This window comes from Dipteris shenzhenensis, chromosome 19, assembly GCF_047967505.1.
Source record: "Dipteris shenzhenensis isolate YYH24624 ecotype China chromosome 19, Dip_SZ_1.0, whole genome shotgun sequence".
NCBI classification, from domain to species: Eukaryota; Viridiplantae; Streptophyta; class Polypodiopsida; order Gleicheniales; family Dipteridaceae; genus Dipteris; species Dipteris shenzhenensis.
The window spans coordinates 15,004,654-15,015,497 of record NC_141614.1 but is presented as its reverse complement, the minus strand read 5'-3'; positions in this window follow the sequence as shown (position 1 = coordinate 15,015,497).

The window sequence follows — 10,844 nt, the reverse complement described above, 5'->3', positions numbered from 1 at the left end:
GTTGCAAGTGGGTTTATAAAGTGAAGCACAATGCTACAACGCAAGGTTGGTTGCCAAAGGATATGCACAGACGTATGGCATTGATTATGAGGAAACCTTTAGTCCGGTTGCAAGGATGGCAACCATGAGAGTAGTAAGTGCTATGGCTACTACAAAAGGATGGTCTTTGCATTAGATGGATGTGAAGAATGCTTTCTTGCATGGTGATTTGCAGGAAGAGGTATATATGGTGTAGCCACAAGGTTATGAAGATGATGCACATCCCAATTTTGTATGCAGGTTGCGCAAAGCCTTGTATGGCTTAAAGCAGCAGGCGCCCAAGGCATGGTCAGACAAGATAGGCCAGTATCTTGTCACTATTGGATTTCAGATTTTCAATGTAAAATTTTCACTTTATGTGAAAAGGACCGACAGGGAGATTGTGCAAGAAGTCATCTATGTTGATGACTTTGATTATCACATGTGATAGTGATGCAAACATCAATGAAGTGAAGCCGCTTTTGAAGCAAAATTTTGAAATAAAGGATTTGGGAGAGCTGCGTTACTTCTTGGGCATTGAGGTTATTAGATCCCCTGGTGGGATAATGGGGCCTATTTCTGTTCCATTGGAGTAGAATGTGAAGCTCAGTGTAGAGACATGTGAGCTGCTTGAGGATGTTACTATGTACAGACGGATAGTAGGCAGCTTGATCTACATGACCATCACTAGACCCAATTCGAGCTATGTTTTGGGATTAGTGAGTCAGTTTATGTAGGCGTCGAGGAAGCCACATTTGGATGCGACTAGGCGTATTTTGAGGTATGTGAAGTCCACATTGCAGTATGGACTATTTTATGAGGTTGGAATTGAGATACAAGTACATGGGTACACAAATGTATGCTGACTGGGCTGTAGTATCTCAAACATGAGATCTACTGACGGTTTTATGTTTTCTCTTGGGAGTGTTGCCATCAATTGGAGCAACAAGAAGCAACCTAGAGTTGTCTTCTCGAGCACAGAGACTGAATACAAGGGTGCAGCTATGGCTGCGTGTGAGGTATCTTGACTACAGAAGCTACTTGCAGATATGGGCTAGTCAATACATGGACCAATTGCCATTTATTGTGACAACATTAGCAGCATTATGCTTGCTAATAACCCAGTCTATCATGCTAGAACGAAGCACATTGAGGTGCATTATCACTTTGTGAGGGAGAAGGTTCTAGTAGGTGAGGTTGATCTTATGTATGTCAGCACCGAGGAGTAGGTGGTTGATGTTTTCACGAAGGCCTTGGATACAAAGAAGCTTCACAGATTTAGGAGCTTGCTTGGTGTACTCAAGATGGACTTGAGCATGAGGGGGAGTGTTGAGATATCAAGCTCTCCTAGGTGACTCTCATTTATGTCACCGTCTTTTGTTGGTTGTACTTGTAGCGTAGTTAGACAGCCGCATATGTTTGGATTGGGTTCACATATGAACCATGTATTCTAAGGTTACACATATTGTTGTTGTGTGCTATTTTCCAGTAAGTGAAGATAGGCTTCAACCTCCACATCTTGTGTCCTCTCTCTTTTGTGTATTGTGAGATTGCTGCAAGTTGAGTCTCCTCCATCTCTCTCACATTCTTTACATGTTCCATCCACGAAACCCCTTTGTTCCAAACCAACCTTTCGAGCCACATTTTAAGCTCCACGTTGTAATTCTCTTTGGAAGAAAGATCAATTATCAACAACGCATTGTGAGTTTGTTTGGTGCAAAACGTCTTGGTGAAGTGTGAAGGTCTCCTCACCCTCTTCTGCTCCCCATCCTTGACTACTGCGAGACTTGGGATGTTCGAATCCTTGTTCTCATCTGCTGATGTCCACCTGGGCATTACATTTTGACGGTGCATACAAGCCTTCTCAAAGGGCTGCCGGTGCTGGTGTCACCCTCTCTTCTCCTGACCGTACCACCTACGTCTACAGCAACTCCATCACCGTCAATACTTGCAATCAAGAAATTTTGCACTTCTTTTTGGGCTTCAAAAGGCTCAAGAGCACCACATCTCCAAGCTAATCATACACAGAGATTCTCAGCTTGTGTGAAGAGGTAGCTCTCAAACGACTTCAGGAGATAGAAGGCCAACAAGTGAGTGGGCACTAGAAAGTGAATAGTGAAGGCTTGGTACCTTGGCATCAACAAGCTCTTGACTTGTGCAACGAGTTTGAAGAGGTATCCATCTCACATATCCCTCGTTCCCTTAACTCTTTAGCTGACTCTCTTGCCAAAGAGGCATGCACTCCTGTGACACATGAGCAAGGAAAGGATTCTAAGCCGGAAACCCCGACGAAGGGTCTTCATTTGTAAAGAGTGCCATGGTTGCGGTCATTAGGAAACAAAGTGCCATGCTTATCTTGTTCGCGTGTACCATCTACACCACCTAATCAAGAAGGTGCTTTCTCAAAGGGAGAATGCCTAGCCGCACACCACTGGAGGAAATAGCCTGGCGCTTGTAAGAGCTAGAAGAAGCGGAAGGTGATGTGCAAGCCTTACACCTCCTCACATTTGTAATGTCTTTCCTCTTTGCTCTAATGAACAACCTACTGCAATGACGTGCCTCCAACTCCTGCCATGACCCATGAAGGTTGTATACGAGCTCTTCTACATGGAAGACTTTGCTCGATGTATGTTCCACAACTTCCCTCCAACCCCCTACCCTGCCTACCTGTGCTTCCTCATCCTCTCCTCCCCTCAATTCGAGTACCGAATCCCCCTCGCCATTGTCACTTGATACCCTCGTCTACCCCTACCCCTCCATTTTTTCCTCCATTTCCCTTGTACTCTTCTCTCCTATTCCCCTCTACATCCATGGTGGACATACTTGTGTTTTTTGGTTGCATGGACGAGAACCCGAAGGAATACCTATTGGCTTTGTAGAGGAAGTGCGTGGCCTTGAATTTCTTGACAGACAACCACTGGCTCTTGATCCTGCCCACATTTCTTGAGGAGTTATCTCAAGTGTGGTATGAGAAACTACCAAAGACGGTACGGCAAAGTTGGCCAAGGTTGTATGCAGCCATGATTGGCTACTTCGACAAAGTGGAGGAACAATAGAACATGCATCTGGAGGTGAAGAATCTGAATCAGTTGCTTGGAGAGGTCCGGCGCGTTGATATGTGGATCGATCGGGTGCTCTTGGAATGGTTGATTGCCGCACTGCTGGAGAGTCCTGAGTTCCATGCCGGAATGGTGAAATATGTGCTGAGTCACCTTGTGAACGGAGCCAAGGATGAGTTCCGTATGAAGCTCAAGTGGAAGGATCGTGAGACCGTGGCACGAGCGTAAGAGATTGCTCTGAAATTTGATAAGAACCCTGCTGACTTAGTCCCCCATGGGAGTTGAACAAGAAGACTATTCGGTGATGAGTGATCTTGCTCAGCAGTCACTCAACATCACTTTGCCTCAACTGATTGCCCTTAACCCTCATGTGTGACATGAGCTCAAATAGAGCGTCTCCACTCACAAGTCAAAGAAGGTGAAGGTGAAGGAGATCTCTTCCATCTTAGAAGACATCGATAGGCATCCACACACCGTTGACATCATCATGGACAACTGTCATGTCAAGGGTGCTTGTGTGGATGGAGGAGCTGCTTGCAATGTCATGGCCCCTCGGATCATGGAAAGGTTGAATCTCCGATGCACTCGCAAGTCATCTACAAGGATCAAGGTGGCCGATGGCCGACGCTTACCCACATTGGGTGTGATAGAAGATTTGCCAATCACCATCAACGGCATAATCACGATGGTAAATTTCTATGTCGTGGACATTGAGGATACTGGCAGGAATCATCTTGCAATCCTAGGACATCCTTGGCTTTGCCGAAGTGACGCTATCAACTACTGGAAGACGGGGCACATGTCTTTTGGTGGTTCTAGAGAGAAGATCCCTGTAAACTTGGACCTATTGATCCTACCACTGAAGAAACCTCGCCAAAGCCCGATTCTACGACCACCACAACCGCATCATCCCAAAGTCTTTCTATTGCTGCCTCAAAACCAGCCTAAAATCGCTCCACTTATCACAAAGCCCTCCAAGCAATTGTCTTGTACAAATGGATGTAATAGATAGCACTTTAAGAGCAGTTTGGAATCACCCTTGTGAGTTACTCAAAGACACCGATTACGTAATTGCATGCATGTAGCTTCTGCCACAAATCAAGATGAGAAATGTAAGCGACGAGGAGTATAATAAGCAATCACCACAAATCTTGTCACTACTTGTGTAGTTGATGAGAGAAGCCTCTTCCTTGTCGAAAGTTCAAGGGAATTAGTGAAATGTCGTCTATGTTCTGTGAAACGATTGTCTTGGGCTCTCCACATTATTTGATGATGGTTTTGGAACACATGCGATCATCTCTCTGTCCATCCCCTCTCTCTCTCTCTCGGCACTTCAGTGTTTCTAGAACTGCGGGAGTTTGCACCTTTGTGGCTAGTAGATCAATGGATTCTAAGGCTGGTCATGTAATGAAAATGCAAATGAAAATGGAAGTGAAATAAAAATGCATTTATGGAGAAAATAAGAATGTATTTTTAGAAAAAATGAAAATGAATGTATTTTTTGGTTTGCATGTTGTTTTGTAGCATTGTATCTTATGAAAATGAAAGTTAAAATGAAAAGCATACTTTTATTTTTTTGTAGCAATGCTGCATTGAATTATGTACTTTCCTTTGTCCCAAATTTTGAAGATTTTGAAAACAAAATTTTCATGCAATTTAAGTTCCATTATTTAGTGGTGTTCTGTTTTATGTTTTCCACTAAAAAGGCCTATAACAAAACCGTCAATAGCTTTGATGAATCAATTAAGTTACACAATTTCATGATATGGGTACCTCTTAGAACCATCAATTCATAATAATGGACATAACTTAGAAACCATTAATTCATTGCACATGGCAAACAAGGTTTGTTTCATCATGGGTTTTGGGTTATCTCTTTGCAAGGCGAACATTTTACATTCCTTAGGATTTTTGTCATGGTTGCATCCTCTTAGGGCTATATCTTAAAGAGTATCAATGAATTTAAATTTTATTACAAGTGATGTTGCTCCATCCATTCAATAAGTCTAGTATGGCCACCTGTGGTGTGTTAGGGGTCAAGGATAAATCTATGTCTAGGATCTCATGCTTGCAAAGGTGCCCAAGGGTCAAGGTTCACAAAAATGGGATAGACAAAAACACACATATCACATGGCCTACATCATATGGTGACCAGAGGTGATTTACAAAGACAAAATACATAGCATTCTTTTTGGAGTACTACTCCAGGAAGAGAACCTCAAAATTTGACCAAGTGACGATAAACAAAAATTCAAAGACAAGTTGCTCAAAAGGCAAAGTCCTTGTCTTCTACTACAAAGTTGGATGCTTCTTTTGCTGATGGAGTTCTTTCTTCAACCATATTTGCCTTGTTGATGTAGCCCTTCTTCATAAGAAATGCTTCATTCTCTTTGGAGTTGTTCTTCATGGAATAACACACTCCCTTTTCCAATTGTAGCCAAAGGAACTTCTTTTGTTGATGGATGCTACAAAGTTGGATGCTTCTTTTGCTGATGGATACTACAAAGTTGGATGCTTCTCTTGCTAATGGAGTTCTTTCTTCAACCATATTTGCCTTGTTGATGTAGCCCTTTTTCACAAGAAATGCTTCATTCTCTTTGGAGTTGTTCTTCATGGAATAACACACTCCCTTTTTCAATTGTAGCCAAAGGAACTTAATAAGCAAGATATATTTGAAGCATTTCCCTTGTGCACCATATTCTGTGTGAAGATGATCCCAAGCTTCATGCGAAGTTTCAAAGCCATCAATGTGGTGAATGTATGAGTCACTTAATCCCAAAGCAATGATAGCAAGAGCCTTCTTGTTGTCTTTAATCAACCAATCAGCTTCTTCTTTTATAGGCTTCTTTTCCTTTCCATTCACAACATTCCATATTCCCTTTTTCATAAGCACAAACTTAGCTTTTGTTTGCTAAGTATGGAAACTAGTTCCATCAAACTTCTCTACTTGCTCGGGCTTAGTCATGTTTACAATTCAAGTACTCATCAATCATGATCAAAGAGAATCACATAGTCATCATTCTAAATTCAAAGTATAAGGACACTCATGAGCTCCATGACTGAGTTCTACTACTCAAGTACAATCAAAACAATGAAAATTTACAGTAAATAATAGAAGCTCCAAACTTATGTTGATTGCTCAACACCCTTTGACCAAAATATGAAGAATTCTGCCAGTAGAGACCAAGGTAGATTGGAGGGTGCAATTCAGACGCATGAAACATGAATTGAGGGGGCTTTTAAAGCAGAAATAACACTAGTATACTAGACTAGGGGTACCAGCAAGAAGAGGCACAATGAGGCGCTATTTCACCCAAGAGAAGTGCGCCTTCTTGAACTGTATTTTTGGTGATTACTCCTCTTTAGAACAACCATTGGGCGTCAGATTTGGACACAAGGTAGCTTGTGGTATCGCCCACCCGTGATTAAAAGGAATTAGAGTATAGTCAAGAATTTCATCAGAATTTTGCGATTGATCAACGGACTATTTTCTTGTCGGCATGTGCAGCTGGCATGTGCAGCAGAGACTACCAATGCTTAATTCCTTTGGATCATAGTTTCGTCCCAAGACAAGGAATCTCCAGTTCAGACGGTTCGGGGAATGAGGCCTTAGAGAGGGAGAATGGAGCCTTCCAAAATCGGGCTTGAAATGGAGAAAATGGAGAAGATGATGGAATCTTGAAAGAATCAAGAAATTTATGCTAGAGAGCATCTAATGCTAGGCTAGGCAAGATCTAGAACCTAAAGCTCTGATACCAAATGTAGAAACACGTGGGATAGAATAGATGCATCTTGGAAGAGGAGTGAGAGCACAAGATGTAACAAAAAATGTTGTTTTTCTTTGATTGTGAGAGAGGTGACTCTCTCTTGCAGGAATGGGGAGAAGGTTGCCTAGATCAAAGGCACCTTCCCTACATTAGTGGCAATCAGTCCCTACATCAGTGGGACTAGCCTAAATCAAAGGAACCTCCCATGTGGGGGCCTTTGGCTTACATCATCACTTAGGTCACACACTAGACACATCATAGCACTAGATGTGCCTCTACAACACACACACACACACACACATGTGACTCCCCTAGATGTACACATGCACCATAGAGCAAGCCCTTGACCATAGTTATCCCAACAATGTCGGATGAAAATTTCATAAACAAAAAAGTCGTAGCCTGTTGATTGATCCACAAACTTCTAGTTTACAGAAGATCCAAATTCCTTATGGATTCTCTTGTATTCACTGCTTAAAATAGCCTCCTGCTCACTTTTTGCACCTGATGTGATGTTTTGGAGAGCAAATATCTTTTGAGCTGTAAGTCCAATGCAATTACTATTAAAAACAAAGTTGTAGATTATTCAATGTTTTATGACTTCTCAGTTAATGGCAAGTCCAAAATCCTTAGGGATTGTCTAATATTGGCTGTGGAATATAGCCACTTGTACACATTTTGCAGCTTCTCTTGGAACATGGCTATTGATGATGACTCATACATTGAGTTGCATCATGGAGTACCTTGTGCTAAGGATATTGATTTGATTTGTTTTATTTTTGCATTTGTTATTGTGACATCGATAACAAGTGGAGCTCTGTTTTGAAGCCTACAGTCCCACAACAAAAGGTTTTTGTTTTGACATATCTTTTTTGTGGATGGATGCAGGTGAGTGGAGCTCCTTCGATATCATTTGCTTTGAACAATGCTGGTCAATTCTAATATTTCTTAGCTCTGCTAAGTTGCACAATCTAGTTGTATACAAACCATACTAATATGTCATGTATTTATTGCCATATAGTGTGGAAAACCTGTACCTTCTTGTAGTGAATCTTTCAAGTTCTCTCCAGCTTGTCGTTCTATGACATGTCCTGAATGGATTGTGATGGATTGTATCAATAATGAAATTATGCGCACACACTCAGGGGGGTGTAGCAGGGAGGATTAACCTCGTCTATTGCCATCCACGATACATATCTATCTATCTTTTCACTTGGACTTTTTTGTGGAACATATGTGCTTGAAGATTTGGTTAAGATGGGATATACAACATCCCCTTCCAGCATTCACTATTCGATTGTCTCTCGATTTGTTGCAGGTATGAACTCTTGACTATACTTTGCCATTGGTGAATTATGAGTTATACTGCAACACTTGGATTTGACGTATAAATATTTTACCATACTTATGATATGTGCAACTTATGCATTTGGTGGGCACCATGGCTCCCTCCCATTGGGGGCCTGGTGCCCCTCGTGGGGTGTGGACCCATGTTTGTGCTGGCGGATGGATGGGCACACACACGCACACACAAGACTGCGTTATCATTGTGTGATGGTACATGCACAAACTCATGTGCTAAAATTGTTCCAAAGAAAGTTACCAAGGTATGATCATGACTATGAAGAGTATTAAATACTGGGGACAGTGGACTAAAAGCTTTCAGTCGATACTTTTAATGAAGTCATTGCCTTGTAATGGACACTCCGGAATGGTGTTCTATAGTGACATGCTTTTGTTACCATGGAATGAAGTTATTGGGCACGGTTCTATAGATCCGAGTACAACTTGTTTGAGAAAAACGCTCTCTTGGGGACCCTTGCCGTCCCTGGGGTTTGTATGCACTTTAATGATAATGATAATCATTACTAACACTGTAAGATCTATATAGATTATGGATGGGGTAACTTGTACCAACCTCTCCTCTTGAGTCTCCTTGTATTAATTGAATGTGTTGATAATTTGGCACCCCTTTAGACACTAATGGCAATTGCTTTAAACCTCCCCAAGGGAGATACGGTATGAAGATAGAGGGTGGAGGATTACCTGGGGACATTTATGCATTTATGCTAATTGCTTCAATAATTTTAGCCCCCATAAAGCCTCTTATGGCATTTTGAACTTTGAAAAGGGACTCGCTATGTCTCATATTTCATGATATGAGGCCTTGTTATACCCATAGGACCATTTCAAGACCTTGGGGACCTTTGTAACTTTTGGATGGGAAAAACATTAGTTTTTATTATTGGAAAGGTAAATAATAATGGAAAATGACAAAGAATAATAATGGTAAATGGGATTTAATGCCCATCAAAGTACTCAAAGTGAAACGTTGTAGTCACCACACACATGCATTGAATAGACCAAGTACTTATGGGTCTCTATACCCTTTCATTATTGACATTCATAGAGAGATACTAAACACGCATTGAACCACCAAACGCATCTCTTTTCCCCCTTCTCTTGCACTACGTAGTTTGGACATGCTCTTCTGGTTGTTTTGTCATTTGGATACGCAATAGAGTACCTTACTTTGGATTATCTCCTACAATCGTGCAATGGCCCTGTAACTTAAACAGAAAAACCATTGTCCACGTGATTTTAAGTTTAGAATGATCTGCTAGGTCTTGGCGACTGGATTATCAGGATCCACACTCATGGGAACGTGATGTGTTTGATGATTGTTTCAATGAGGGGAGACTCGGCTTGATGCCATAGGCTAGCAAAAATTTCCATAGTCTTATTCAATTTTCTACATATATGCATGCTATACTTGGCTCTAGTCCACCTGTATTCAAACGTTGAGCAACCAGTGGTGATATAAGAAGGTGTTGGTATCTGATTCAATACGTTCCACTGGATCCCTGGGCTCCGAAATGATTGATCATGCTGCCAAAGAAGAAAATGGTGGAAGAATGAGTATTAACCATGGAGGATATGTAGAGCTAAAAAAAGCATAAGCTTGAAGGTATCCTGGGTCATCCATCTAGATGTTAAATATAGAATTTCAAGGCAGGATTACATTACGAAAGTATTAATGAAGAAGACAGGTTCGAATCAAGATCTTGACTCTCGGATTAAAATAGACGTTCTTTTATTGTTTTGTCATTTACTATCCAGTGAATTCCCAAGTGGGATAGCATGGGGAATACTACAGAATTAGACTAATAATAGTAATACGTTATGGAATACTATCTAGTTTAAGTACATAAGAAAAATCCACGACCCGGTCCTAATGAGATTGCCTTGGCTCCTGCAAGTGCATTGAGGTGGGCATACAACTGGTTGTAAGGCATGTGGGCATTCTACATCCACATGGTCACAAGAACATAGGCCAAGTATTGTTCTTTATAAAAATGTTTCTTTACTTTAGTGGATGAGTATGGGGCATGTAGTAGCTGAACATCATCTTTTACTAAGACTTGAGTTTTATTGAAAGGATTGAGCTATGCTAAACCACTATGTCTCTTTGGAGGCTAGGTCTCACTAGTTAGTTTGATGACTCCCCAACAACCAAGGGATTTATGACCTTTTCTAGTCCTTCTTGGTATATAATAGCCACCGATAAGGAGATGGAGGTTGAAAAAATTGGATTGGCCTAACACAGAACGCATTCATGGTGGAGCATTATGTTAGCAGCTTTTGTTAGAAGGTAATTATCTTAATAATTGGAATTGGATTGAAACCTGGCCAAATATTTGTCATTGGGATATAAGTTGTGGCTACAGTTATTGGCTAACACTAGGGTGATGGGCTAGAGGGTCACCAAAAGGTTTACATTAATTCTTCTTTGGAATTGCTTCATGCTGACCCCAGTATTGATTACTACATTATGCTTAAAAGTGTAGGAGTATGAAACTTTGAAGGTTCTCGGTGACTTGCTTAACATACATAATGGCCCTTGCTTACAGATCTGGCAAGTTCAGCATCAGGTTTATTCCCATGGTGACCTTTCGCCATAGTATTTGGTATATTATATTTAATACATTCCAGTTGGCTA